Source organism: Colletes latitarsis, chromosome 9 (genome assembly GCF_051014445.1).
Source record: "Colletes latitarsis isolate SP2378_abdomen chromosome 9, iyColLati1, whole genome shotgun sequence".
Taxonomy (NCBI): domain Eukaryota; kingdom Metazoa; phylum Arthropoda; class Insecta; order Hymenoptera; family Colletidae; genus Colletes; species Colletes latitarsis.
This window is the reverse complement of record NC_135142.1, coordinates 1,542,736-1,570,580: the sequence shown is the minus strand read 5'-3', so window position 1 is coordinate 1,570,580 and position 27,845 is coordinate 1,542,736.

Genomic DNA, 27,845 nt, shown 5'->3' with positions numbered 1-27,845 from the left:
ACCAGGTTTAATCGACTGTTTCACTGTGGTACCACATCACTACCTGATCCAAACCAGAAAAATACCCAGGATCTGTTCAACAGGTATGTGAAGAACGCGAAAATATGACCCTGAGGAGGGCAAATCCCAGACCTACACCAGACCTAACTAGCGTTATCATCTAAGATATTGATCGAAACCAGGTTTAATCGACTGTTTCAGTGTGGTACCACATTACTACGTGATCCAAACCAGTAAAAGCACAGAATCTGGCCATCAAGTATGAGAAATTTGCGAAAGTACGAGCCTGATAAGAGCAAATCCCAGACCTAACCTAGACCTAACATGAGTTATTCTCAAAAATATTGATCGAAAGCAGGTTTAATCGACAGTTTCAGTGTGGTACCACATTACTACGTGATCCAAACCAGAAAAAACCCAGGATACGTTCAACAAGTATGTGAAGAATGCGAAAGTATGTGTCTGATGAGGGAAAATCCCAGGCCTAACCTAGACCTAACATGCGTTACCCTCAAAAATATTGATAGAAACCAGGTTTAATCGACTATTTCAGTGCGGTACCACATTACTGCGTGATCCAAACCAGAAAAAGCCCAGAATCTGGCCATCAACTATGAGAAATATGCGAAAGTACGAGCCTGAAGAGAGCAAATCCCAGACCTAACCAAGACCTAACATGCGTTATTCTCTAAAATATTGATCGAAACCTGGTTTAATGGACTGTTTCAGTGTGATACCACATTACTACGTGATCCAAACCAGAAAAAATCCAGGATCCGTCCAACAACTATGTGAAGAATGCGGAAGTATGAGTCTGATGAAGGAAAATCCCAGACCTATCCCAGACATAAATAGCGCTATCATCTAAGATATTGATCGAAACCAGGTTTAATCGACTGTTTCAGTGTGGTACCACATTACTGCCTGATCCAAACCAGAAAAATACCCAGGATCTGTTCAGCAAGTATGTGAAGAACGCGAAAATATGTGTCGGATGAGGGAAAATCTCAGTCCTAACCGAGACCTAACATGCGTTACCCTGAAGAATATTTATCAAAACCAGGTTTAATCGACTGTTTCAGAGTGCTACCACATTACTACGTGATCCAAACCAGAAAAAACCCAGGTTCCGTTCAACAGGTATGTGAAGAATGCGAAAGTATGAGCCTGACGAGGGCAAATCCCGGGCCTAACCTAGACCTAACATGCGTTATCCTCATAAATATTGATCGAAACCAGGTTTAATCGACTGTTTCAGTGTGGTACCACATTACTGCCTGATCCAAACCAGAAAAATACCCTGGATCTGTTCAACAAGTATGTGAAGAACGCGAAAATATGACCCTGATGAGGGCAAATCCCAGACCTATACCAGACCTAACTTGCGTTGACCTCTAAAATATTGATGGAAACCAGGTTTAATTGACTGTTTCAGTGTGGTACCACATTACTACGTGATCCAATCCAGAACAAGCCCTGGGTCTAGCTATCAAGTATGAGAAATATGCGAAAGTATGAGCCTGATGTGGGCAAATCCTAGACCTAACCCAGACCTAACATGCGTTATCCTCTAAAATAATTAACAAGACCAGGTTTAATTGAATGTTTCAGAGTGGTACCACATTACTACGTGATCCAAACCAGAAAAAACCCAGGATCTGTTCAACAAGTATGTGGAGAATGCGAATGTATGTGTCTGATGAGGGCAAATCCCAGGCCTAACCTAGACAGAACATGCGCTATCCTCTAAAATATTGATCGAAACCAGGTTTAATCGACTGTTTCAGTGTGGTACCACATTACTACGTGATCCAAAACAGAAAAAACCCAGGATCTGTTCAACAAGTATGTGAAAAACGCGAAACTATGAGACTGATGAAGGCAAATCCCAGACCTATCCCAGACCCAACATGCGTTATCCTCTAAAACATTTATCAAGACCAGGTTTAATTGAATGTTTCAGTGTGGTACCGCATTACTACGTGATCCAAACCACAGAAAACCCAGGATCCGTTCAACAAGTATGAGAAATATGCGAAAGTATGAGCCTGATGTGGGCAAATCCTAGACCTAACCCAGACCTAACATGCGTTATCCTCTAAAATATTTAACAAGACCAGGTTTAATTGAATGTTTCAGTGTGGTACCACATTACTACGTGATCCAAACCAGAAAAAACCCAGGATCTGTTCAACAAGTATGTGGAGAATGCGAATGTATGTGTCTGATGAGGGCAAATCCCAGGCCTAACCTAGACAGAACATGCGCTATCCTCTAAAATATTGATCGAAACCAGGTTTAATCGACTGTTTCAGTGTGGTACCACATTACTACGTGATCCAAAACAGAAAAAACCCAGGATCTGTTCAACAAGTATGTGAAAAACGCGAAACTATGAGACTGATGAAGGCAAATCCCAGACCTATCCCAGACCCAACATGCGTTATCCTCTAAAACATTTATCAAGACCAGGTTTAATTGAATGTTTCAGTGTGGTACCGCATTACTACGTGATCCAAACCACAAAAAACCCAGGATCCGTTCAACAAGTATGTGACGAATGCGAAAGGATGTGTCTGATGAGGGCAAATCCCAGGCCTAACCTAGATCTAAGATGCGTTATCCTCAAAAATATTGATCGAAACCAGGTTTAATGGACTGTTTCAGTGTGGTACCACATCACTACGTGATCCAAACCAGAAAAATACCCAGGATCCGTTCAACAAGTATGTGAAGAATGCGAAAGTATGTGTCTGATGAGGGAAAATCCCAGCCCTAACCTAGACCTAACATGCGTTATCCTCTAAAATATTGATCGAAAGCAGGTTTAATGGTCTGTTTCAGTGTGCTATCACATTACTACGTGATCCAAACCGGAAAAAACCCACGATCTGTTCAACAAGTATGTGAAGAATGCGAAAGTATGTGTCTGATGAGGACAAATCCCAGGCCTAACCTAGACAGAACATGCGTTATCCTCTAAAATATTGATCGAAACCAGGTTTAATGGACTGTTTCAGTGTGCTACCACATTACTACGTGATCCAAACCAGAAAAAACCCAGGATCCGTTCAACAAGTATGTGAAGAATGCGAAAGTATGTTCGGATGAGGGAAAATCCCAGGCCTAACCTAGACCTAACATGCGTTACCCTCAAAAATATTGATAGAAACTCAGGTTTAATCGACTATTTCAGTGCGGTACCACATTACTGCGTGATCCAAACCAGAAAAAGCCCAGAATCTGGCCATCAACTATGAGAAATATGCGAAAGTACGAGCCTGATGAGAGCAAATCCCAGACCTAACCAAGACCTAACATGCGTTATTCTCTAAAACATTGATCGAAACCTGGTTTAATGGACTGTTTCAGTGTGATACCACATTACTACGTGATCCAAACCAGAAAAAATCCAGGATCCGTCCAACAACTATGTGAAGAATGCGGAAGTATGAGTCTGATGAAGGAAAATCCCAGACCTAACCTAGACCTAACATGAGTTATTCTCTAAAATATTGATCGAAACCAGGTTTAATCGACTATTTCAGTGCGGTACCACATTACTGCGTGATCCAAACCAGAAAAAGCCCAGAATCTGGCCATCAACTATGAGAAATATGCGAAAGTACGAGCCTGAAGAGAGCAAATCCCAGACCTAACCAAGACCTAACATGCGTTATTCTCTAAAATATTGATCGAAACCTGGTTTAATGGACTGTTTCAGTGTGATACCACATTACTACGTGATCCAAACCAGAAAAAACCCAGGATCCGTTCAACAAGTATGTGAAGAATGCGAAAGTATGTTCGGATGAGGGAAAATCCCAGGCCTAACCTAGACCTAACATGCGTTACCCTCAAAAATATTGATAGAAACTCAGGTTTAATCGACTATTTCAGTGCGGTACCACATTACTGCGTGATCCAAACCAGAAAAAGCCCAGAATCTGGCCATCAACTATGAGAAATATGCGAAAGTACGAGCCTGATGAGAGCAAATCCCAGACCTAACCAAGACCTAACATGCGTTATTCTCTAAAATATTGATCGAAAGCAGGTTTAATGGACTGTTTCAGTGTGCTATCACATTACTACGTGATCCAAACCGGAAAAAACCCACGATCTGTTCAACAAGTATGTGAAGAATGCGAAAGTATGTGTCTGATGAGGACAAATCCCAGGCCTAACCTAGACAGAACATGCGTTATCCTCTAAAATATTGATCGAAACCAGGTTTAATGGACTGTTTCAGTGTGCTACCACATTACTACGTGATCCAAACCAGAAAAAACCCAGGATCCGTTCAACAAGTATGTGAAGAATGCGAAAGTATGTGTCGGATGAGGGAAAATCTCAGTCCTAACCGAGACCTAACATGCGTTACCGCTGAAGAATATTTATCAAAACCAGGTTTAATCGACTGTTTCAGAGTGCTACCACATTACTACGTGATCCAAACCAGAAAAAACCCAGGATCCGTTCAACAAGTATGTGAAGAATGCGAAAGTATGAGCCTGACGAGGGCAAATCCCAGATCTATCCCAGACATAAATAGCGCTATCATCTAAGATATTGATCGAAACCAGGTTTAATCGACTGTTTCAGTGTGGTACCACATTACTGCCTGATCCAAACCAGAAATATACCCAGGATCTGTTCAACAAGTATGTGAAGAACGCGGAAATATGACCCTGATGGGGGCAAATCCCGGGCCTTACCTAGACCTAACATGCGTTATCCTCATAAATATTGATCGAAACCAGGTTTAATCGACTGCTTCGGTGTGGTAACACAATACTACCTGATCCAAACCAGAAAAATACCCTGGATCTGTTCAACAAGTATGTGAAGAACGCGAAAATATGACCCTGATGAGGGCAAATCCCAGGCCTAACCTAGACCTAACACGCGTTATCCTCAAAAATATTTATCGAAACCATGTTTAATCGACTGTTTCACTGTGGTACCACATCACTACCTGATCCAAACCAGAAAAATACCCAGGATCTGTTCAACAGGTATGTGAAGAACGCGAAAATATGACCCTGAGGAGGGCAAATCCCAGACCTATACCAGACCTAACTAGCGTTATCATCTAAGATATTGATCGAAACCAGGTTTAATCGACTGTTTCAGTGTGGTACCACATTACTACGTGATCCAAACCAGTAAAAGCTCAGAATCTGGCCATCAAGTATGAGAAATTTGCGAAAGTACGAGCCTGATAAGAGCAAATCCCAGACCTAACCTAGACCTAACATGAGTTATTCTCAAAAATATTGATCGAAAGCAGGTTTAATCGACAGTTTCAGTGTGGTACCACATTACTACGTGATCCAAACCAGAAAAAACCCAGGATACGTTCAACAAGTATGTGAAGAATGCGAAAGTATGTGTCTGATGAGGGAAAATCCCAGGCCTAACCTAGACCTAACATGCGTTACCCTCAAAAATATTGATAGAAACCAGGTTTAATCGACTATTTCAGTGCGGTACCACATTACTGCGTGATCCAAACCAGAAAAAGCCCAGAATCTGGCCATCAACTATGAGAAATATGCGAAAGTACGAGCCTGAAGAGAGCAAATCCCAGACCTAACCAAGACCTAACATGCGTTATTCTCTAAAATATTGATCGAAACCTGGTTTAATGGACTGTTTCAGTGTGATACCACATTACTACGTGATCCAAACCAGAAAAAATCCAGGATCCGTCCAACAACTATGTGAAGAATGCGGAAGTATGAGTCTGATGAAGGAAAATCCCAGACCTATCCCAGACATAAATAGCGCTATCATCTAAGATATTGATCGAAACCAGGTTTAATCGACTGTTTCAGTGTGGTACCACATTACTGCCTGATCCAAACCAGAAAAATACCCAGGATCTGTTCAGCAAGTATGTGAAGAACGCGAAAGTATGTGTCGGATGAGGGAAAATCTCAGTCCTAACCGAGACCTAACATGCGTTACCCTGAAGAATATTTATCAAAACCAGGTTTAATCGACTGTTTCAGAGTGCTACCACATTACTACGTGATCCAAACCAGAAAAAACCCGGGATCCGTTCAACAAGTATGTGAAGAATGCGAAAGTATGAGCCTGACGAGGGCAAATCCCGGGCCTAACCTAGACCTAACATGCGTTATCCTCATAAATATTGATCGAAACCAGGTTTAATCGACTGTTTCAGTGTGGTACCACATTACTGCCTGATCCAAACCAGAAAAATACCCTGGATCTGTTCAACAAGTATGTGAAGAACGCGAAAATATGACCCTGATGAGGGCAAATCCCAGACCTATACTAGACCTAACTTGCGTTGACCTCTAAAATATTGATGGAAACCAGGTTTAATTGACTGTTTCAGTGTGGTACCACATTACTACGTGATCCAATCCAGAACAAGCCCTGGGTCTAGCTATCAAGTATGAGAAATATGCGAAAGTATGAGCCTGATGTGGGCAAATCCTAGACCTAACCCAGACCTAACATGCGTTATCCTCTAAAATAATTAACAAGACCAGGTTTAATTGAATGTTTCAGAGTGGTACCACATTACTACGTGATCCAAACCAGAAAAAACCCAGGATCTGTTCAACAAGTATGTGGAGAATGCGAATGTATGTGTCTGATGAGGGCAAATCCCAGGCCTAACCTAGACAGAACATGCGCTATCCTCTAAAATATTGATCGAAACCAGGTTTAATCGACTGTTTCAGTGTGGTACCACATTACTACGTGATCCAAAACAGAAAAAACCCAGGATCTGTTCAACAAGTATGTGAAAAACGCGAAACTATGAGACTGATGAAGGCAAATCCCAGACCTATCCCAGACCCAACATGCGTTATCCTCTAAAACATTTATCAAGACCAGGTTTAATTGAATGTTTCAGTGTGGTACCGCATTACTACGTGATCCAAACCACAAAAAACCCAGGATCCGTTCAACAAGTATGAGAAATATGCGAAAGTATGAGCCTGATGTGGGCAAATCCTAGACCTAACCCAGACCTAACATGCGTTATCCTCTAAAATATTTAACAAGACCAGGTTTAATTGAATGTTTCAGTGTGGTACCACATTACTACGTGATCCAAACCAGAAAAAACCCAGGATCTGTTCAACAAGTATGTGGAGAATGCGAATGTATGTGTCTGATGAGGGCAAATCCCAGGCCTAACCTAGACAGAACATGCGCTATCCTCTAAAATATTGATCGAAACCAGGTTTAATCGACTGTTTCAGTGTGGTACCACATTACTACGTGATCCAAAACAGAAAAAACCCAGGATCTGTTCAACAAGTATGTGAAAAACGCGAAACTATGAGACTGATGAAGGCAAATCCCAGACCTATCCCAGACCCAACATGCGTTATCCTCTAAAACATTTATCAAGACCAGGTTTAATTGAATGTTTCAGTGTGGTACCGCATTACTACGTGATCCAAACCACAAAAAACCCAGGATCCGTTCAACAAGTATGTGACGAATGCGAAAGGATGTGTCTGATGAGGGCAAATCCCAGGCCTAACCTAGATCTAACATGCGTTATCCTCAAAAATATTGATCGAAACCAGGTTTAATGGACTGTTTCAGTGTGGTACCACATCACTACGTGATCCAAACCAGAAAAATACCCAGGATCCGTTCAACAAGTATGTGAAGAATGCGAAAGTATGTGTCTGATGAGGGAAAATCCCAGCCCTAACCTAGACCTAACATGCGTTATCCTCTAAAATATTGATCGAAAGCAGGTTTAATGGACTGTTTCAGTGTGCTATCACATTACTACGTGATCCAAACCGGAAAAAACCCACGATCTGTTCAACAAGTATGTGAAGAATGCGAAAGTATGTGTCTGATGAGGACAAATCCCAGGCCTAACCTAGACAGAACATGCGTTATCCTCTAAAATATTGATCGAAACCAGGTTTAATGGACTGTTTCAGTGTGCTACCACATTACTACGTGATCCAAACCAGAAAAAACCCAGGATCCGTTCAACAAGTATGTGAAGAATGCGAAAGTATGTTCGGATGAGGGAAAATCCCAGGCCTAACCTAGACCTAACATGCGTTACCCTCAAAAATATTGATAGAAACTCAGGTTTAATCGACTATTTCAGTGCGGTACCACATTACTGCGTGATCCAAACCAGAAAAAGCCCAGAATCTGGCCATCAACTATGAGAAATATGCGAAAGTACGAGCCTGATGAGAGCAAATCCCAGACCTAACCAAGACCTAACATGCGTTATTCTCTAAAATATTGATCGAAACCTGGTTTAATGGACTGTTTCAGTGTGATACCACATTACTACGTGATCCAAACCAGAAAAAATCCAGGATCCGTCCAACAACTATGTGAAGAATGCGGAAGTATGAGTCTGATGAAGGAAAATCCCAGACCTAACCTAGACCTAACATGAGTTATTCTCTAAAATATTGATCGAAACCAGGTTTAATGGACTGTTTCAGTGTGCTACCACATTACTACGTGATCCAAACCAGAAAAAACCCAGGATCCGTTCAACAAGTATGTGAAGAATGCGAAAGTATGTGTCGGATGAGGGAAAATCTCAGTCCTAACCGAGACCTAACATGCGTTACCCTGAAGAATATTTATCAAAACCAGGTTTAATCGACTGTTTCAGAGTGCTACCACATTACTACGTGATCCAAACCAGAAAAAACCCAGGATCCGTTCAACAAGTATGTGAAGAATGCGAAAGTATGAGCCTGACGAGGGCAAATCCCAGACCTATCCCAGACATAAATAGCGCTATCATCTAAGATATTGATCGAAACCAGGTTTAATCGACTGTTTCAGTGTGGTACCACATTACTGCCTGATCCAAACCAGAAATATACCCAGGATCTGTTCAACAAGTATGTGAAGAACGCGGAAATATGACCCTGATGGGGGCAAATCCCGGGCCTTACCTAGACCTAACATGCGTTATCCTCATAAATATTGATCGAAACCAGGTTTAATCGACTGCTTCGGTGTGGTAACACAATACTACCTGATCCAAACCAGAAAAATACCCTGGATCTGTTCAACAAGTATGTGAAGAACGCGAAAATATGACCCTGATGAGGGCAAATCCCAGACCTATACCAGACCTAACTTGCGTTGACCTCTAAAATATTGATGGAAACCAGGTTTAATTGACTGTTTCAGTGTGGTACCACATTACTACGTGATGCAATCCAGAACAAGCCCTGGGTCTAGCTATCAAGTATGAGAAATATGCGAAAGTATGAGCCTGATGTGGGCAAATCCTAGACCTAACCCAGACCTAACATGCGTTATCCTCTAAAATATTTAACAAGACCAGGTTTAATTGAATGTTTCAGTGTGGTACCACATTACTACGTGATCCAAACCAGAAAAAACCCAGGATCTGTTCAACAAGTATGTGGAGAATGCGAATGTATGTGTCTGATGAGGGCAAATCCCAGGCCTAACCTAGACAGAACATGCGCTGTCCTCTAAAATATTGATCGAAACCAGGTTTAATCGACTGTTTCAGTGTGGTACCACATTACTACGTGATCCAAAACAGAAAAAACCCAGGATCTGTTCAACAAGTATGTGAAAAACGCGAAACTATGAGACTGATGAAGGCAAATCCCAGACCTATCCCAGACCCAACATGCGTTATCCTCTAAAACATTTATCAAGACCAGGTTTAATTGAACGTTTCAGTGTGGTACCGCATTACTACGTGATCCAAACCACAAAAAACCCAGGATCCGTTCAACAAGTATGAGAAATATGCGAAAGTATGAGCCTGATGTGGGCAAATCCTAGACCTAACCCAGACCTAACATGCGTTATCCTCTAAAATATTTAACAAGACCAGGTTTAATTGAATGTTTCAGTGTGGTACCACATTACTACGTGATCCAAACCAGAAAAAACCCAGGATCTGTTCAACAAGTATGTGGAGAATGCGAATGTATGTGTCTGACGAGGGCAAATCCCAGGCCTAACCTAGACAGAACATACGCTATCCTCTAAAATATTGATCGAAACCAGGTTTAATCGACTGTTTCAGTGTGGTACCACATTACTACGTGATCCAAAACAGAAAAAACCCAGGATCTGTTCAACAAGTATGTGAAAAACGCGAAACTATGAGACTGATGAAGGCAAATCCCAGACCTATCCCAGACCCAACATGCGTTATCCTCTAAAACATATATCAAGACCAGGTTTAATTGAATGTTTCAGTGTGGTACCGCATTACTACGTGATCCAAACCACAAAAAACCCAGGATCCGTTCAACAAGTATGTGACGAATGCGAAAGGATGTGTCTGATGAGGGCAAATCCCAGGCCTAACCTAGATCTAACATGCGTTATCCTCAAAAATATTGATCGAAACCAGGTTTAATGGACTGTCTCAGTGTGGTACCACATCACTACGTGATCCAAACCAGAAAAATACCCAGGATCCGTTCAACAAGTATGTGAAGAATGCGAAAGTATGTGTCTGATGAGGGAAAATCCCAGCCCTAACCTAGACCTAACATGCGTTATCCTCTAAAATATTGATCGAAAGCAGGTTTAATGGACTGTTTCAGTGTGCTATCACATTACTACGTGATCCAAACCGGAAAAAACCCACGATCTGTTCAACAAGTATGAGAAATATGCGAAAGTATGAGCCTGATGTGGGCAAATCCTAGACCTAACCCAGACCTAACATGCGTTATCCTCTAAAATATTTAACAAGACCAGGTTTAATTGAATGTTTCAGTGTGGTACCACATTACTACGTGATCCAAACCAGAAAAAACCCAGGATCTGTTCAACAAGTATGTGGAGAATGCGAATGTATGTGTCTGATGAGGGCAAATCCCAGGCCTAACCTAGACAGAACATGCGCTATCCTCTAAAATATTGATCGAAACCAGGTTTAATCGACTGTTTCAGTGTGGTACCACATTACTACGTGATCCAAAACAGAAAAAACCCAGGATCTGTTCAACAAGTATGTGAAAAACGCGAAACTATGAGACTGATGAAGGCAAATCCCAGACCTATCCCAGACCCAACATGCGTTATCCTCTAAAACATTTATCAAGACCAGGTTTAATTGAATGTTTCAGTGTGGTACCGCATTACTACGTGATCCAAACCACAAAAAACCCAGGATCCGTTCAACAAGTATGAGAAATATGCGAAAGTATGAGCCTGATGTGGGCAAATCCTAGACCTAACCCAGACCTAACATGCGTTATCCTCTAAAATATTTAACAAGACCAGGTTTAATTGAATGTTTCAGTGTGGTACCACATTACTACGTGATCCAAACCAGAAAAAACCCAGGATCTGTTCAACAAGTATGTGGAGAATGCGAATGTATGTGTCTGATGAGGGCAAATCCCAGGCCTAACCTAGACAGAACATGCGCTATCCTCAAAAATATTGATCGAAACCAGGTTTAATCGACTGTTTCAGTGTGGTACCACATTACTACGTGATCCAAAACAGAAAAAACCCAGGATCTGTTCAACAAGTATGTGAAAAACGCGAAACTATGAGACTGATGAAGGCAAATCCCAGACCTATCCCAGACCCAACATGCGTTATCCTCTAAAACATTTATCAAGACCAGGTTTAATTGAATGTTTCAGTGTGGTACCGCATTACTACGTGATCCAAACCACAAAAAACCCAGGATCCGTTCAACAAGTATGTGAAGAATGCGAAAGTATGTGTCTGATGAGGGAAAATCCCAGCCCTAACCTAGACCTAACATGCGTTATCCTCTAAAATATTGATCGAAAGCAGGTTTAATGGACTGTTTCAGTGTGCTATCACATTACTACGTGATCCAAACCGGAAAAAACTCACGATCTGTTCAACAAGTATGTGAAGAATGCGAAAGTATGTGTCTGATGAGGACAAATCCCAGGCCTAACCTAGACAGAACATGCGTTATCCTCTAAAATATTGATCGAAACCAGGTTTAATGGACTGTTTCAGTGTGCTACCACATTACTACGTGATCCAAACCAGAAAAAACCCAGGATCCGTTCAACAAGTATGTGAAGAATGCGAAAGTATGTGTCGGATGAGGGAAAATCTCAGTCCTAACCGAGACCTAACATGCGTTACCCTGAAGAATATTTATCAAAACCAGGTTTAATCGACTGTTTCAGAGTGCTACCACATTACTACGTGATCCAAACCAGAAAAAACCCAGGATCCGTTCAACAAGTATGTGAAGAATGCGAAAGTATGAGCCTGACGAGGGCAAATCCCAGACCTATCCCAGACATAAATAGCGCTATCATCTAAGATATTGATCGAAACCAGGTTTAATCGACTGTTTCAGTGTGGTACCACATTACTGCCTGATCCAAACCAGAAAAATACCCAGGATCTGTTCAACAAGTATGTGAAGAACGCGGAAATATGACCCTGATGGGGGCAAATCCCGGGCCTAACCTAGACCTAACATGCGTTATCCTCATAAATATTGATCGAAACCAGGTTTAATCGACTGCTTCGGTGTGGTAACACAATACTACCTGATCCAAACCAGAAAAATACCCTGGATCTGTTCAACAAGTATGTGAAGAACGCGAAAATATGACCCTGATGAGGGCAAATCCCAGACCTATACCAGACCTAACTTGCGTTGACCTCTAAAATATTGATGGAAACCAGGTTTAATTGACTGTTTCAGTGTGGTACCACATTACTACGTGATGCAATCCAGAACAAGCCCTGGGTCTAGCTATCAAGTATGAGAAATATGCGAAAGTATGAGCCTGATGTGGGCAAATCCTAGACCTAACCCAGACCTAACATGCGTTATCCTCTAAAATATTTAACAAGACCAGGTTTAATTGAATGTTTCAGAGTGGTACCACATTACTACGTGATCCAAACCAGAAAAAACCCAGGATCTGTTCAACAAGTATGTGGAGAATGCGAATGTATGTGTCTGATGAGGGCAAATCCCAGGCCTAACCTAGACAGAACATGCGCTATCCTCTAAAATATTGATCGAAACCAGGTTTAATCGACTGTTTCAGTGTGGTACCACATTACTACGTGATCCAAAACAGAAAAAACCCAGGATCTGTTCAACAAGTATGTGAAAAACGCGAAACTATGAGACTGATGAAGGCAAATCCCAGACCTATCCCAGACCCAACATGCGTTATCCTCTAAAACATTTATCAAGACCAGGTTTAATTGAATGTTTCAGTGTGGTACCGCATTACTACGTGATCCAAACCACAAAAAACCCAGGATCCGTTCAACAAGTATGTGACGAATGCGAAAGGATGTGTCTGATGAGGGCAAATCCCAGGCCTAACCTAGATCTAACATGCGTTATCCTCAAAAATATTGATCGAAACCAGGTTTAATGGACTGTTTCAGTGTGGTACCACATCACTACGTGATCCAAACCAGAAAAATACCCAGGATCCGTTCAACAAGTATGTGAAGAATGCGAAAGTATGTGTCTGATGAGGGAAAATCCCAGCCCTAACCTAGACCTAACATGCGTTATCCTCTAAAATATTGATCGAAAGCAGGTTTAATGGACTGTTTCAGTGTGCTATCACATTACTACGTGATCCAAACCGGAAAAAACCCACGATCTGTTCAACAAGTATGTGAAGAATGCGAAAGTATGTGTCTGATGAGGACAAATCCCAGGCCTAACCTAGACAGAACATGCGTTATCCTCTAAAATATTGATCGAAACCAGGTTTAATGGACTGTTTCAGTGTGCTACCACATTACTACGTGATCCAAACCAGAAAAAACCCAGGATCCGTTCAACAAGTATGTGAAGAATGCGAAAGTATGTTCGGATGAGGGAAAATCCCAGGCCTAACCTAGACCTAACATGCGTTACCCTCAAAAATATTGATAGAAACCAGGTTTAATCGACTATTTCAGTGCGGTACCACATTACTGCGTGATCCAAACCAGAAAAAGCCCAGAATCTGGCCATCAACTATGAGAAATATGCGAAAGTACGAGCCTGATGAGAGCAAATCCCAGACCTAACCAAGACCTAACATGCGTTATTCTCTAAAATATTGATCGAAACCTGGTTTAATGGACTGTTTCAGTGTGATACCACATTACTGCGTGATCCAAACCAGAAAAAATCCAGGATCCGTCCAACAACTATGTGAAGAATGCGGAAGTATGAGTCTGATGAAGGAAAATCCCAGACCTAACCTAGACCTAACATGAGTTATTCTCTAAAATATTGATCGAAACCAGGTTTAATGGACTGTTTCAGTGTGCTACCACATTACTACGTGATCCAAACCAGAAAAAACCCAGGATCCGTTCAACAAGTATGTGAAGAATGCGAAAGTATGTGTCGGATGAGGGAAAATCTCAGTCCTAACCGAGACCTAACATGCGTTACCCTGAAGAATATTTATCAAAACCAGGTTTAATCGACTGTTTCAGAGTGCTACCACATTACTACGTGATCCAAACCAGAAAAAACCCAGGATCCGTTCAACAAGTATGTGAAGAATGCGAAAGTATGAGCCTGACGAGGGCAAATCCCAGACCTATCCCAGACATAAATAGCGCTATCATCTAAGATATTGATCGAAACCAGGTTTAATCGACTGTTTCAGTGTGGTACCACATTACTGCCTGATCCAAACCAGAAAAATACCCAGGATCTGTTCAACAAGTATGTGAAGAACGCGGAAATATGACCCTGATGGGGGCAAATCCCGGGCCTAACCTAGACCTAACATGCGTTATCCTCATAAATATTGATCGAAACCAGGTTTAATCGACTGCTTCGGTGTGGTAACACAATACTACCTGATCCAAACCAGAAAAATACCCTGGATCTGTTCAACAAGTATGTGAAGAACGCGAAAATATGACCCTGATGAGGGCAAATCCCAGACCTATACCAGACCTAACTTGCGTTGACCTCTAAAATATTGATGGAAACCAGGTTTAATTGACTGTTTCAGTGTGGTACCACATTACTACGTGATGCAATCCAGAACAAGCCCTGGGTCTAGCTATCAAGTATGAGAAATATGCGAAAGTATGAGCCTGATGTGGGCAAATCCTAGACCTAACCCAGACCTAACATGCGTTATCCTCTAAAATATTTAACAAGACCAGGTTTAATTGAATGTTTCAGAGTGGTACCACATTACTACGTGATCCAAACCAGAAAAAACCCAGGATCTGTTCAACAAGTATGTGGAGAATGCGAATGTATGTGTCTGATGAGGGCAAATCCCAGGCCTAACCTAGACAGAACATGCGCTATCCTCTAAAATATTGATCGAAACCAGGTTTAATCGACTGTTTCAGTGTGGTACCACATTACTACGTGATCCAAAACAGAAAAAACCCAGGATCTGTTCAACAAGTATGTGAAAAACGCGAAACTATGAGACTGATGAAGGCAAATCCCAGACCTATCCCAGACCCAACATGCGTTATCCTCTAAAACATTTATCAAGACCAGGTTTAATTGAATGTTTCAGTGTGGTACCGCATTACTACGTGATCCAAACCACAAAAAACCCAGGATCCGTTCAACAAGTATGTGACGAATGCGAAATGATGTGTCTGATGAGGGCAAATCCCAGGCCTAACCTAGATCTAACATGCGTTATCCTCAAAAATATTGATCGAAACCAGGTTTAATGGACTGTTTCAGTGTGGTACCACATCACTACGTGATCCAAACCAGAAAAATACCCAGGATCCGTTCAACAAGTATGTGAAGAATGCGAAAGTATGTGTCTGATGAGGGAAAATCCCAGCCCTAACCTAGACCTAACATGCGTTATCCTCTAAAATATTGATCGAAAGCAGGTTTAATGGACTGTTTCAGTGTGCTATCACATTACTACGTGATCCAAACCGGAAAAAACCCACGATCTGTTCAACAAGTGTGTGAAGAATGCGAAAGTATGTGTCTGATGAGGACAAATCCCAGGCCTAACCTAGACAGAACATGCGTTATCCTCTAAAATATTGATCGAAACCAGGTTTAATGGACTGTTTCAGTGTGCTACCACATTACTACGTGATCCAAACCAGAAAAAACCCAGGATACGTTCAACAAGTATGTGAAGAATGCGAAAGTATGTGTCTGATGAGGGAAAATCCCAGCCCTAACCTAGACCTAACATGCGTTATCCTCTAAAATATTGATCGAAAGCAGGTTTAATGGACTGTTTCAGTGTGCTATCACATTACTACGTGATCCAAACCGGAAAAAACCCACGATCTGTTCAACAAGTATGTGAAGAATGCGAAAGTATGTGTCTGATGAGGACAAATCCCAGGCCTAACCTAGACAGAACATGCGTTATCCTCTAAAACATTTATCAAGACCAGGTTTAATTGACTGTTTCAGTGTGGTACCACATTACTACGTGATGCAATCCAGAACAAGCCCTGGGTCTAGCTATCAAGTATGAGAAATATGCGAAAGTATGAGCCTGATGTGGGCAAATCCTAGACCTAACCCAGACCTAACATGCGTTATCCTCTAAAATATTTAACAAGACCAGGTTTAATTGAATGTTTCAGAGTGGTACCACATTACTACGTGATCCAAACCAGAAAAAACCCAGGATACGTTCAACGAGTATGTGAAGAATGCGAAAGTATGTGTCTGATGAGGGAAAATCCCAGGCCTAACTTAGTCCTAACATGCGTTATCCTCTAAAATAACGATCGCAACTGGGTTTCATTCACTGTTTCAGTGTGGTACCACATTACTACGTGATCCAATCCAGAAAAAGCCCTGGATCTAGCCATCAAGTATGAGAAATATGCGAAAGTAGGAGCCTGATGAGGGCAAATCCTAGACCTAACCCAGACCTAACATGCGTTATACTCTAAAATATTTATCAAGACCAGGTTTAATTGAATGTTTCAGTGTGGTACCACATTACTACGTGATCCAAACCTGAAAAAACCCAGGATCCGTTCAACAAGTATGTGAAGAATGCGAAAGTATGAGCCTGACGAGGCAAATCCCAGACCTATCCCAGACATAACTAGCGCTATCATCTAAGATATTGATCGAAACCAGGTGTAACCGACAGTTTCAGTGTGGTACCACATTACTGCCTGATCCAAGCCAGAAAAATACCCAGGATCTGTTCAACAAGTACGTGAAGAACGCGGAAATATGACCCTGATGAGGGCAAATCCCGGTCCTAACCTAGACCTAACATGCGTTATCCTCAAAAATATTGATCGAAACCAGGTTTAATGGACTGCTTCAGTGTGGTACCACATTACTACGGGATCCAAACCAGAAACAGCACAGGATCAGGCCATCAAGTATGAGAAATTTGCGAAAGTACGAGCCTGATGAGAGCAAATCCCAGACCTAACCTAGACCTAACATGAGTAATTCTCAAAAATATTGATCGAAACCAGGTTTAATCGACTGTTTCAGTGTGGTACCACATTACTACGTGATCCAAACCAGAAAAAACCCAGGATACGTTCAACAAGTATGTGAAGAATGCGAAAGTATGTGTCTGATGAGGGAGAATCCCAGGCCTAACCTAGACCTAACATGCGTTACCCTCAAAAATATTGATAGAAACCAGGTTTAATCGACTATTTCAGTGTGGTGCCACATTACTACGTGATCCAAACCAGAAAAAGCCCAGAATCTGGCCATCAACTATGAGAAATATGCGAAAGTACGAGCCTGATGAGAGCAAATCCCAGACCTAACCAAGACCTAACATGCGTTATTCTCTGAAATATTGATCGAAACCAGGTTTAATGGACTGTTTCAGTGTAGTACCACGTTACTACGGGATCCAAACCAGAAAAAGCACAGAATCAGGCCATCGAGTATGAGAAATTTGCGAAAGTACGAGCCTGATGAGAGCAAATCCCAGACCTAACCAAGACCTAACATGCGTTATTCTCTGAAATATTGATCGAAACCAGGTTTAATCGATTGTTTCAGTGTGGTACCGCATTACTACGTGATCCAAACCAGAAAAAACCCAGGATACGTTCAACAAGTATGTGAAGAATGCGAAAGTATATGTCTGATGAGGGAAAATCCCAGGCCTAACTTAGACCTAACATGCGTTATCCTCTAATATATTGATCGAAACCAGGTTTAATGGACTGTTTCAGTGTGGTACCACATTACTACGGGATCCAATCCAGAAAAAGCACAGAATCAGGCCATCAAGTATGAGAAATTTGCGAAAGTACGAGCTTGATGAGAGCAAATCCCAGACCTAACCTAGACCTAACATGAGTTATTCTCAAAAATATTGATCGAAAGCAGGTTTAATCGACAGTTTCAGTGTGGTACCACATTACTACGTGATCCAAACCAGAAAAAACCCAGGATACGTTCAACAAGTATGTGAAGAATGCGAAAGTATGAGCCTGACGAGGGCAAATCCCAGACCTATCCCAGACATAACTAGCGTTATCATCTTAGATATTGATCGAAACCAGGTTTAATGGACTGTTTCAGTGTGCCACCACATTACTACGTGATCCAATCCAGAAAAAGCCCTGGATCTAGCCATCAAGTATGAGATATATGCGAAAGTATGAGCCTGATGAGGGCAAATCCTAGACCTAACCCAGACCTAACATGTGTTATCCTCTAAAATATTTATCAAGACCAGGTTTAATTGAATGTTTCAGTGTGGTACCACATTACTATGTGTCCAAACCTGAAAAAACCCAGGATCTGTTCAACAAGTATGTGGAGAATGCGAAAGTATGTGTCTGATGAGGGCAAATCCCAGGCCTAACCTAGACCTAACATGCGTTACCCTCAAAAATATTGATAGCAACCAGGTTAAATCGACTATTTCAGTGTGGTACCACATTACTACGTGATCCAAACCAGAAAAAGCCCAGAATCTGGCCATCAACTATGAGAAATATGCGAAAGTACGAGCCTGATGAGAGCAAATCCCAGACCTAACCAAGACCTAACATGCAATATTCTCTAAAATATTGATCGAAACCAGGTTTAATGGACTGTTTCAGTATGATACCACATTACTACGTGATCCAAACCAGAAAAAACCCAGGATCCGTTCAACAAGTACGTGAAGAATGCGAAAGTATGAGTCTGACGAAGGAAAATCCCAGACCTAACCTAGACCTAACATGAGTTATTCTCTAAAATATTGATCGAAACCAGGTTTAACCGACTGTTTCAGTGTGGTACCACATTACTGCGTGATCCAAACCAGAAAAAATCCAGGATCCGTCCAACAAGTATGTGAAGAATGCGGAAGTATGAGTCTGATGAAGGAAAATCCCAGACCTAACCTAGACCTAACATGAGTTATTCTCTAAAATATTGATCGAAACCAGGTTTAATGGACTGTTTCAGTGTGCTACCACATTACTACGTGATCCAAACCAGAAAAAACCCAGGATCCGTTCAACAAGTATGTGAAGAATGCGAAAGTATGTGTCTGATGAGGGCAAATCACAGGCCTAACCTAGACATAACATGCGTTATCCTCAAAAATATTAATCGAAACCAGGTTTAATGGACTGTTTCAGTGTGGTACCACATTACTACGGGATCCAACCCAGAAAAAGCCCTGGGTCTAGCCATCAAGTATGAGAAATATGCGAAAGTATGAGCCTGATGAAGGAAAATCCCAGACCTAACCTAGACCTAACATGAGTTATTCTCTAAAATATTGATCGAAACCAGGTTTAACCGACTATTTCAGTGTGGTACCACATTACTGCGTGATCCAAACCAGAAAAAGCTCAGAATCTGGCCATCAACTATGAGAAATATGCGAAAGTACGAGCCTGATGAGAGCAAATCCCAGACCTAACCAAGACCTAACATGCGTTATTCTCTAAAATATTGATCGAAACCTGGTTTAATGGACTGTTTCAGTGTGATACCACATTACTACGTGATCCAAACCAGAAAAAATCCAGGATCCGTCCAACAAGTATGTGAAGAATGCGGAAGTATGAGTCTGATGAAGGAAAATCCCAGACCTAACCTAGACCTAACATGAGTTATTCTCTAAAATATTGATCGAAACCAGGTTTAATGGACTGTTACAGTGTGCTACCACATTACTACGTGATCCAAACCAGAAAAAACCCAGGATCCGTTCAACAAGTATGTGAAGAATGCGAAAGTATGTGTCTGATGAGGGCAAATCACAGGCCTAACCTAGACATAACATGCGTTATCCTCTAAAATATTTATCGAGACCAGGTTTAATGGACTGTTTCAGTGTGGTACCACATTACTACGGGATCCAAACCAGAAAAAGCACAGAATCAGGCCATCAAATATGAGAAATTTGCGAAAGTACGAGCCTGACGAGAGCAAATCCCAGACCTAACCTAGACCTAACATGAGTTATTCTCAAAAATATTGATCGAAAGCAGGTTTAATCGACTGTTTCAGTGTGGTACCACATTACTACGTGATCCAAACCAGAAAAAACCCAGGATACGTTCAACAAGTATGCGAAGAATGCGAAAGTATGAGCCTGACGAGGGCAAATCCCAGATCTATCCCAGACATAACTAGCGTTATCATCTAAGATATTGATCGAAACCAGGTTTAATGGACTGTTTCGGTGTGCTACCACATTACTACGTGATTCAATCCAGAAAAAGCCCTGGATCTAGCCATCAAGTATGAGAAATATGCGAAAGTATGAGCCTGATGAGGGCAAATCCTAGACCTAACCCAGACCTAACATGCGTTATCCTCTAAAATATTTATCAAGACCAGGTTTAATTGAATGTTTCAGTGTGGTACCACATTACTATGTGTCCAAACCTGAAAAAACCCAGGATCTGTCCAACAAGTATGTGGAGAATGCGAAAGTATGTGTCGGATGAGGGAAAATCCCAGGCCTAGCCTAGACCTAACATGCGTTACCCTCAAAAATATTGTTAGAAACCTGGTTTAATCGACCGTTTCAGTGTGGTACCACGTTACTACGTGATCCAAACCAGAAAAAGCCCAGAATCTGGCCATCAACTATGAGAAATATGCGAAAGTACGAGCCTGATGAGAGCAAATCCCAGACCTATCCTAGAGCTAACATGAGTTATCCTCTAAAATATTGATCGAAACCAGGTTTAATCGACTATTTCTGTGTGGTGCCACATTACTACGTGATCCAAACCAGAAAAATACCCAGGATCTGTTCAACAAGTATGTGAAGAACGCGGAAAAATGTCCCTGATGAGGGCAAATCCCAGGCCTAACCTAGACCTAACATGCGTTATCCTCAAAAATATTTATCGAAACCAGGTTTAATCGACTGTTTCAGTGTGGTACCACATTACTACGTGATCCAAACCAGAAAAAACCCAGGATACGTTCAACAAGTATGTGAAGAATGCGAAAGTATGTGTCTGATGAGGGAAAATCACAGGCCTAACTTAGACCTAACATGCGTTATCCTCTAAAATATCGATCGAAACTGGGTTTCATTTACTGTTTCAGTGTGGTACCACATTACTACGTGATCCAATCCAGAAAAAGCCCTGGATCTAGCCATCAAGTATGAGAAATATGCGAAAGTACGAGCCTGATGAGAGCAAATCCCAGACCTATCCTAGACCTAACATGCGTTATCCTCAAAAATATTGATCGAAACCAGGTTTAATGGACCGTTTCAGTGTGCTACCACATTACTACGTGATCCAAACCAGAAAAAACCCAGGATCCGTTCAACAAGTATGTGAAGAATGCGAAAGTATGTGTCGGATGAGGGAAAATCCCATGCCTAACCTAGACCTAACATGCGTTACCCTCAAGAATATTTATCAAGACCAGGTTTAACCGACTGTTTCAGTGTGGTACCACATTACTACGTGATCCAAACCAGAAAAAAACCCAGGATCTGTACAACAAGTATGTGAAGAACGCGAAAATATGACCCTGATGAGGGCAAATCACAGACCTATACCAGACCTAACATGCGTTGACCTCTAAAATATTGATGGAAACCAGGTTTAATTGACTGTTTCAGTGTGGTACCACATTACTACCTGATCCAAACCTGAAAAATACCCAGGATCTGTTCAACAGGTATGTGAAGAACGCGAAAATATGACCCTGAGGAGGGCAAATCCCAGACCTATACCAGACCTAACTAGCGTTATCATCTAAGATATTGATCGAAACCAGGTTTAATCGACTGTTTCAGTGTGGTACCACCTTACTACGGGATCCAAACCAGAAAAAGCACAGAATCAGGCCATCAAGTCTGAGAAATTTGCGAAAGTACGAGCCTGATGAGAGCAAATCCCAGACCTAACCTAGACCTAACATGAGTAATTCTCAAATATATTGATCGAAAGCAGGTTTAATCGACAGTTTCATTGTGGTACCACATTACTACGTGATCCAAACAAGAAAAAACCCAGTATCTGTTCAACAAGTATGTGGAGAATGCGAAAGTATGTGTCTGATGAGGGCAAATCACAGGCCTAACCTAGACATATCATGCGTTATCCTCTAAAATATTGATCGAAACCAGGTTTAATGGACTGTTTCAGTGTGGCACCACATCACTACGTGATCCAAACGAGAAAAATAACCAGGATCCGTTCAACAAGTATGTGAAGAATGCGAAGGTATGTGTCTGATTAGGGCAAATCACAGGCTTAACCTAGACATAACATGCGTTATCCTCTAAAATATTGATCGAGACCAGGTTTAGTCGACTGTTTCAGTGTGGTACCACATTACTACGTGATCCAAACCAGAAAAAACCCAGGATCCGTTCAACAAGTATGTGAAGAATGCGAAAGTATGTGTCTGATGAGGGCAAATCACAGGCCTAACCTAGACCTAACATGAGTTATTCTCAAAAATATTGATCGAAAGCAGGTTTAATCGACTGTTTCAGTGTGGTACCACATTACTACGTGATCCAAACCAGTAAAAGCACAGAATCTGGCCATCAAGTATGAGAAATTTGCGAAAGTACGAGCCTGATAAGAGCAAATCCCAGACCTAACCTAGACCTAACATGAGTTATTCTCAAAAATATTGATCGAAAGCAGGTTTAATCGACAGTTTCAGTGTGGTACCACATTACTACGTGCTCCAAACCAGAAAAAACCCAGGATACGTTCAACAAGTATGTGAAGAATGCGAAAGTGTGTGTCTGATGAGGGAAAATCCCAGGCCTAACCTAGACCTAACATGCGTTACCCTCAAGAATATTGATAGAAATCAGGTTTAATCGACTATTTCTGTGTGGTGCCACATTACTACGTGATCGAAACCAGAAAAATACCCAGGATCTGTTCAACAAGTATGTGAAGAACGCGGTAATATGACCCTGATGAGGGCAAATCACAGGCCTAACCTAGACATAACATGCGTTATCCTCAAAAATATTGATCGAAACCAGGTTTAATGGACTGTTTCAGTGTGGTACCACATCACTACGTGATCCAAACCAGAAAAATACTCAGGATACGTTCAACAAGTATGTGAAGAATGCGAAAGTATGAGCCTGACGAGGGCAAATCCCAGATCTATCCCAGACATAACTAGCGTTATCATCTAAGATATTGATCGAAACCAGGTTTAATGGACTGTTTCAGTATGGTACCACATTACTACGGGATCCAAACCAGAAAAAGCACAGAATCAGGCCATCAAGTATGAGAAATTTGCGAAAGTACGAGCCTGATGAGAGCAAATCTCAGACCTAACCTAGACAGAACATGCGTTATCCTCTAAAAAATTGATCGAAACCAGGTTTAATGGACTGTTTCAGTGTGCTACCACATTACTACGTGATCCAAACCAGAAAAAACCCAGGATCCGTTCAACAAGTATGTGAAGAATGCGAAAGTATGTGTCTGATGAGGGCAAATCACAGGCCTAACCTAGACATAACATGCGTTATCCTCTAAAATATTGATCGAAACCAGGTTTAATGGACTGTTTCAGTGTGGTACCACATTACTACGTGATCCAAACCAGAAAAAGCCCAGAATCTGGCCATCAACTATGAGAAATATGCGAAAGTACGAGCCTGATGAGAGCAAATCCCAGACCTAACCTAGACCTAACATGAGTAATTCTCAAATATATTGATCGAAAGCAGGTTTAATCGACAGTTTCATTGTGGTACCACATTACTACGTGATCCAAACCAGAAAAAACCCAGGATCCGTTCAACAAGTATGTGAAGAATGCGAAAGTATGTGTCTGATGAGGGCAAATCCCAGGCCTAACCTAGACAGAACATGCGTTAACCTCTAAAATATTGATCGAAACCAGGTTTAATGGACTGTTTCAGTGTGCTACCACATTACTACGTGATCCAAACCAGAAAAAACCCAGGATCCGTTCAACAAGTATGTGAAGAATGCGAAAGTATGTGTCTGATGAGGGCAAATCACAGGCCTAACCTAGACATAACATGCGTTATCCTCTAAAATATTGATCGAAACCAGGTTTAATGGACTGTTTCAGTGTGGTACCACATTACTACGTGATCCAAACCAGAAAAAGCCCAGAATCTGGCCATCAACTATGAGAAATATGCGAAAGTACGAGCCTGATGAAAGCAAATCCCAGACCTAACCAAGACCTAACATGCGTTATCCTCTAAAATACTGATCGAAACCAGGTTTAATGGACTGTTCCAGTGTGGTACCACATTACTACATGATCGAAACCCGAAAAAACCCAGGATCTGTTCAACAAGTATGTGAAGAACGCGGAAATTTGACCCTGATGAGGGCAAATCCCAGGCCTAACCTAGACCTAACATGCGTTATCCTCAAAAATATTTATCGAAACCAGGTTTAATCGACTGTTTCACTGTGGTACCACATCACTACCTGATCCAAACCAGAAAAATACCCAGGATCTGTTCAACTGGTATGTGAAGAACGCGAAAATATGACCCTGAGGAGGGCAAATCCCAGATCTATACCAGACCTAACTAGCGTTATCATCTAAGATATTGATCGAAACCAGGTTTAATCGACTGTTTCAGTGTGGTACCACATTACTACGTGATCCAAACCACTAAAAGCACAGAATCTGGCCATCAAGTATGTGAAATTTGCGAAAGTACGAGCCTGATAAGAGCAAATCCCAGACCTAAGCTAGACCTAACATGAGTTATTCTCAAAAATATTGATCGAAACCAGGTTTAATCGACTATTTCTGTGTGGTGCCACATTACTACGTGATCCAAACCAGAAAAATACCCAGGATCTGTTCAACTGGTATGTGAAGAACGCGAAAATATGACCCTGAGGAGGGCAAATCCCAGATCTATACCAGACCTAACTAGCGTTATCATCTAAGATATTGATCGAAACCAGGTTTAATCGACTGTTTCAGTGTGGTACCACATTACTACGTGATCCAAACCACTAAAAGCACAGAATCTGGCCATCAAGTATGTGAAATTTGCGAAAGTACGAGCCTGATGAGAGCAAATCCCAGACCTAACCAAGACCTAACATGCGTTATTCTCTAAAATATTGATCGAAACCTGGTTTAATGGACTGTTTCAGTGTGATACCACATTACTACGTGATCCAAACCAGAAAAAATCCAGGATCCGTCCAACAAGTATGTGAAGAATGCGGAAGTATGAGTCTGATGAAGGAAAATCCCAGACCTAACCTAGACCTAACATGAGTTATTCTCTAAAATATTGATCGAGTCCAGGTTTAATCGACAGTTTCATTGTGGTACCACATTACTACGTGATCCAAACCAGAAAAAACCCAGGATCCGTTCAACAAGTATGTGAAGAATGCGAAAGTATGTGTCTGATGAGGGCAAATCACAGGCCTAACCTAGACCTAACATGAGTTATTCTCAAAAATATTGATCGAAAGCAGGTTTAATCGACTGTTTCAGTGTGGTACCACATTACTACGTGATCCAAACCAGTAAAAGCACACAATCTGGCCATCAAGTATGAGAAATTTGCGAAAGTACGAGCCTGATAAGAGCAAATCCCAGACCTAACCTAGACCTAACATGAGTTATTCTCAAAAATATTGATCGAAAGCAGATTTAATCGACAGTTTCAGTGTGGTACCACATTACTACGTGCTCCAAACCAGAAAAAACCCAGGATACGTTCAACAAGTATGTGAAGAATGCGAAAGTGTGTGTCTGATGAGGGAAAATCCCAGGCCTAACCTAGACCTAACATGCGTTACCCTCAAAAATATTGTTAGAAACCTGGTTTAATCGACCGTTTCAGTGTGGTACCACGTTACTACGTGATCCAAACCAGAAAAAGCCCAGAATCTGGCCATCAACTATGAGAAATATGCGAAAGTACGAGCCTGATGAGAGCAAATCCCAGACCTATCCTAGAGCTAACATGAGTTATCCTCTAAAATATTGATCGAAACCAGGTTTAATCGACTATTTCTGTGTGGTGCCACATTACTACGTGATCCAAACCAGAAAAATACCCAGGATCTGTTCAACAAGTATGTGAAGAACGCGGAAAAATGTCCCTGATGAGGGCAAATCCCAGGCCTAACCTAGACCTAACATGCGTTATCCTCAAAAATATTTATCGAAACCAGGTTTAATCGACTGTTTCAGTGTGGTACCACATTACTACGTGATCCAAACCAGAAAAAACCCAGGATACGTTCAACAAGTATGTGAAGAATGCGAAAGTATGTGTCTGATGAGGGAAAATCACAGGCCTAACTTAGACCTAACATGCGTTATCCTCTAAAATATCGATCGAAACTGGGTTTCATTTACTGTTTCAGTGTGGTACCACATTACTACGTGATCCAATCCAGAAAAAGCCCTGGATCTAGCCATCAAGTATGAGAAATATGCGAAAGTACGAGCCTGATGAGAGCAAATCCCAGACCTATCCTAGACCTAACATGCGTTATCCTCAAAAATATTGATCGAAACCAGGTTTAATGGACCGTTTCAGTGTGCTACCACATTACTACGTGATCCAAACCAGAAAAAACCCAGGATCCGTTCAACAAGTATGTGAAGAATGCGAAAGTATGTGTCGGATGAGGGAAAATCCCATGCCTAACCTAGACCTAACATGCGTTACCCTCAAGAATATTTATCAAGACCAGGTTTAACCGACTGTTTCAGTGTGGTACCACATTACTACGTGATCCAAACCAGAAAAAAACCCAGGATCTGTACAACAAGTATGTGAAGAACGCGAAAATATGACCCTGATGAGGGCAAATCACAGACCTATACCAGACCTAACATGCGTTGACCTCTAAAATATTGATGGAAACCAGGTTTAATTGACTGTTTCAGTGTGGTACCACATTACTACCTGATCCAAACCTGAAAAATACCCAGGATCTGTTCAACAGGTATGTGAAGAACGCGAAAATATGACCCTGAGGAGGGCAAATCCCAGACCTATACCAGACCTAACTAGCGTTATCATCTAAGATATTGATCGAAACCAGGTTTAATCGACTGTTTCAGTGTGGTACCACCTTACTACGGGATCCAAACCAGAAAAAGCACAGAATCAGGCCATCAAGTCTGAGAAATTTGCGAAAGTACGAGCCTGATGAGAGCAAATCCCAGACCTAACCTAGACCTAACATGAGTAATTCTCAAATATATTGATCGAAAGCAGGTTTAATCGACAGTTTCATTGTGGTACCACATTACTACGTGATCCAAACAAGAAAAAACCCAGTATCTGTTCAACAAGTATGTGGAGAATGCGAAAGTATGTGTCTGATGAGGGCAAATCACAGGCCTAACCTAGACATATCATGCGTTATCCTCTAAAATATTGATCGAAACCAGGTTT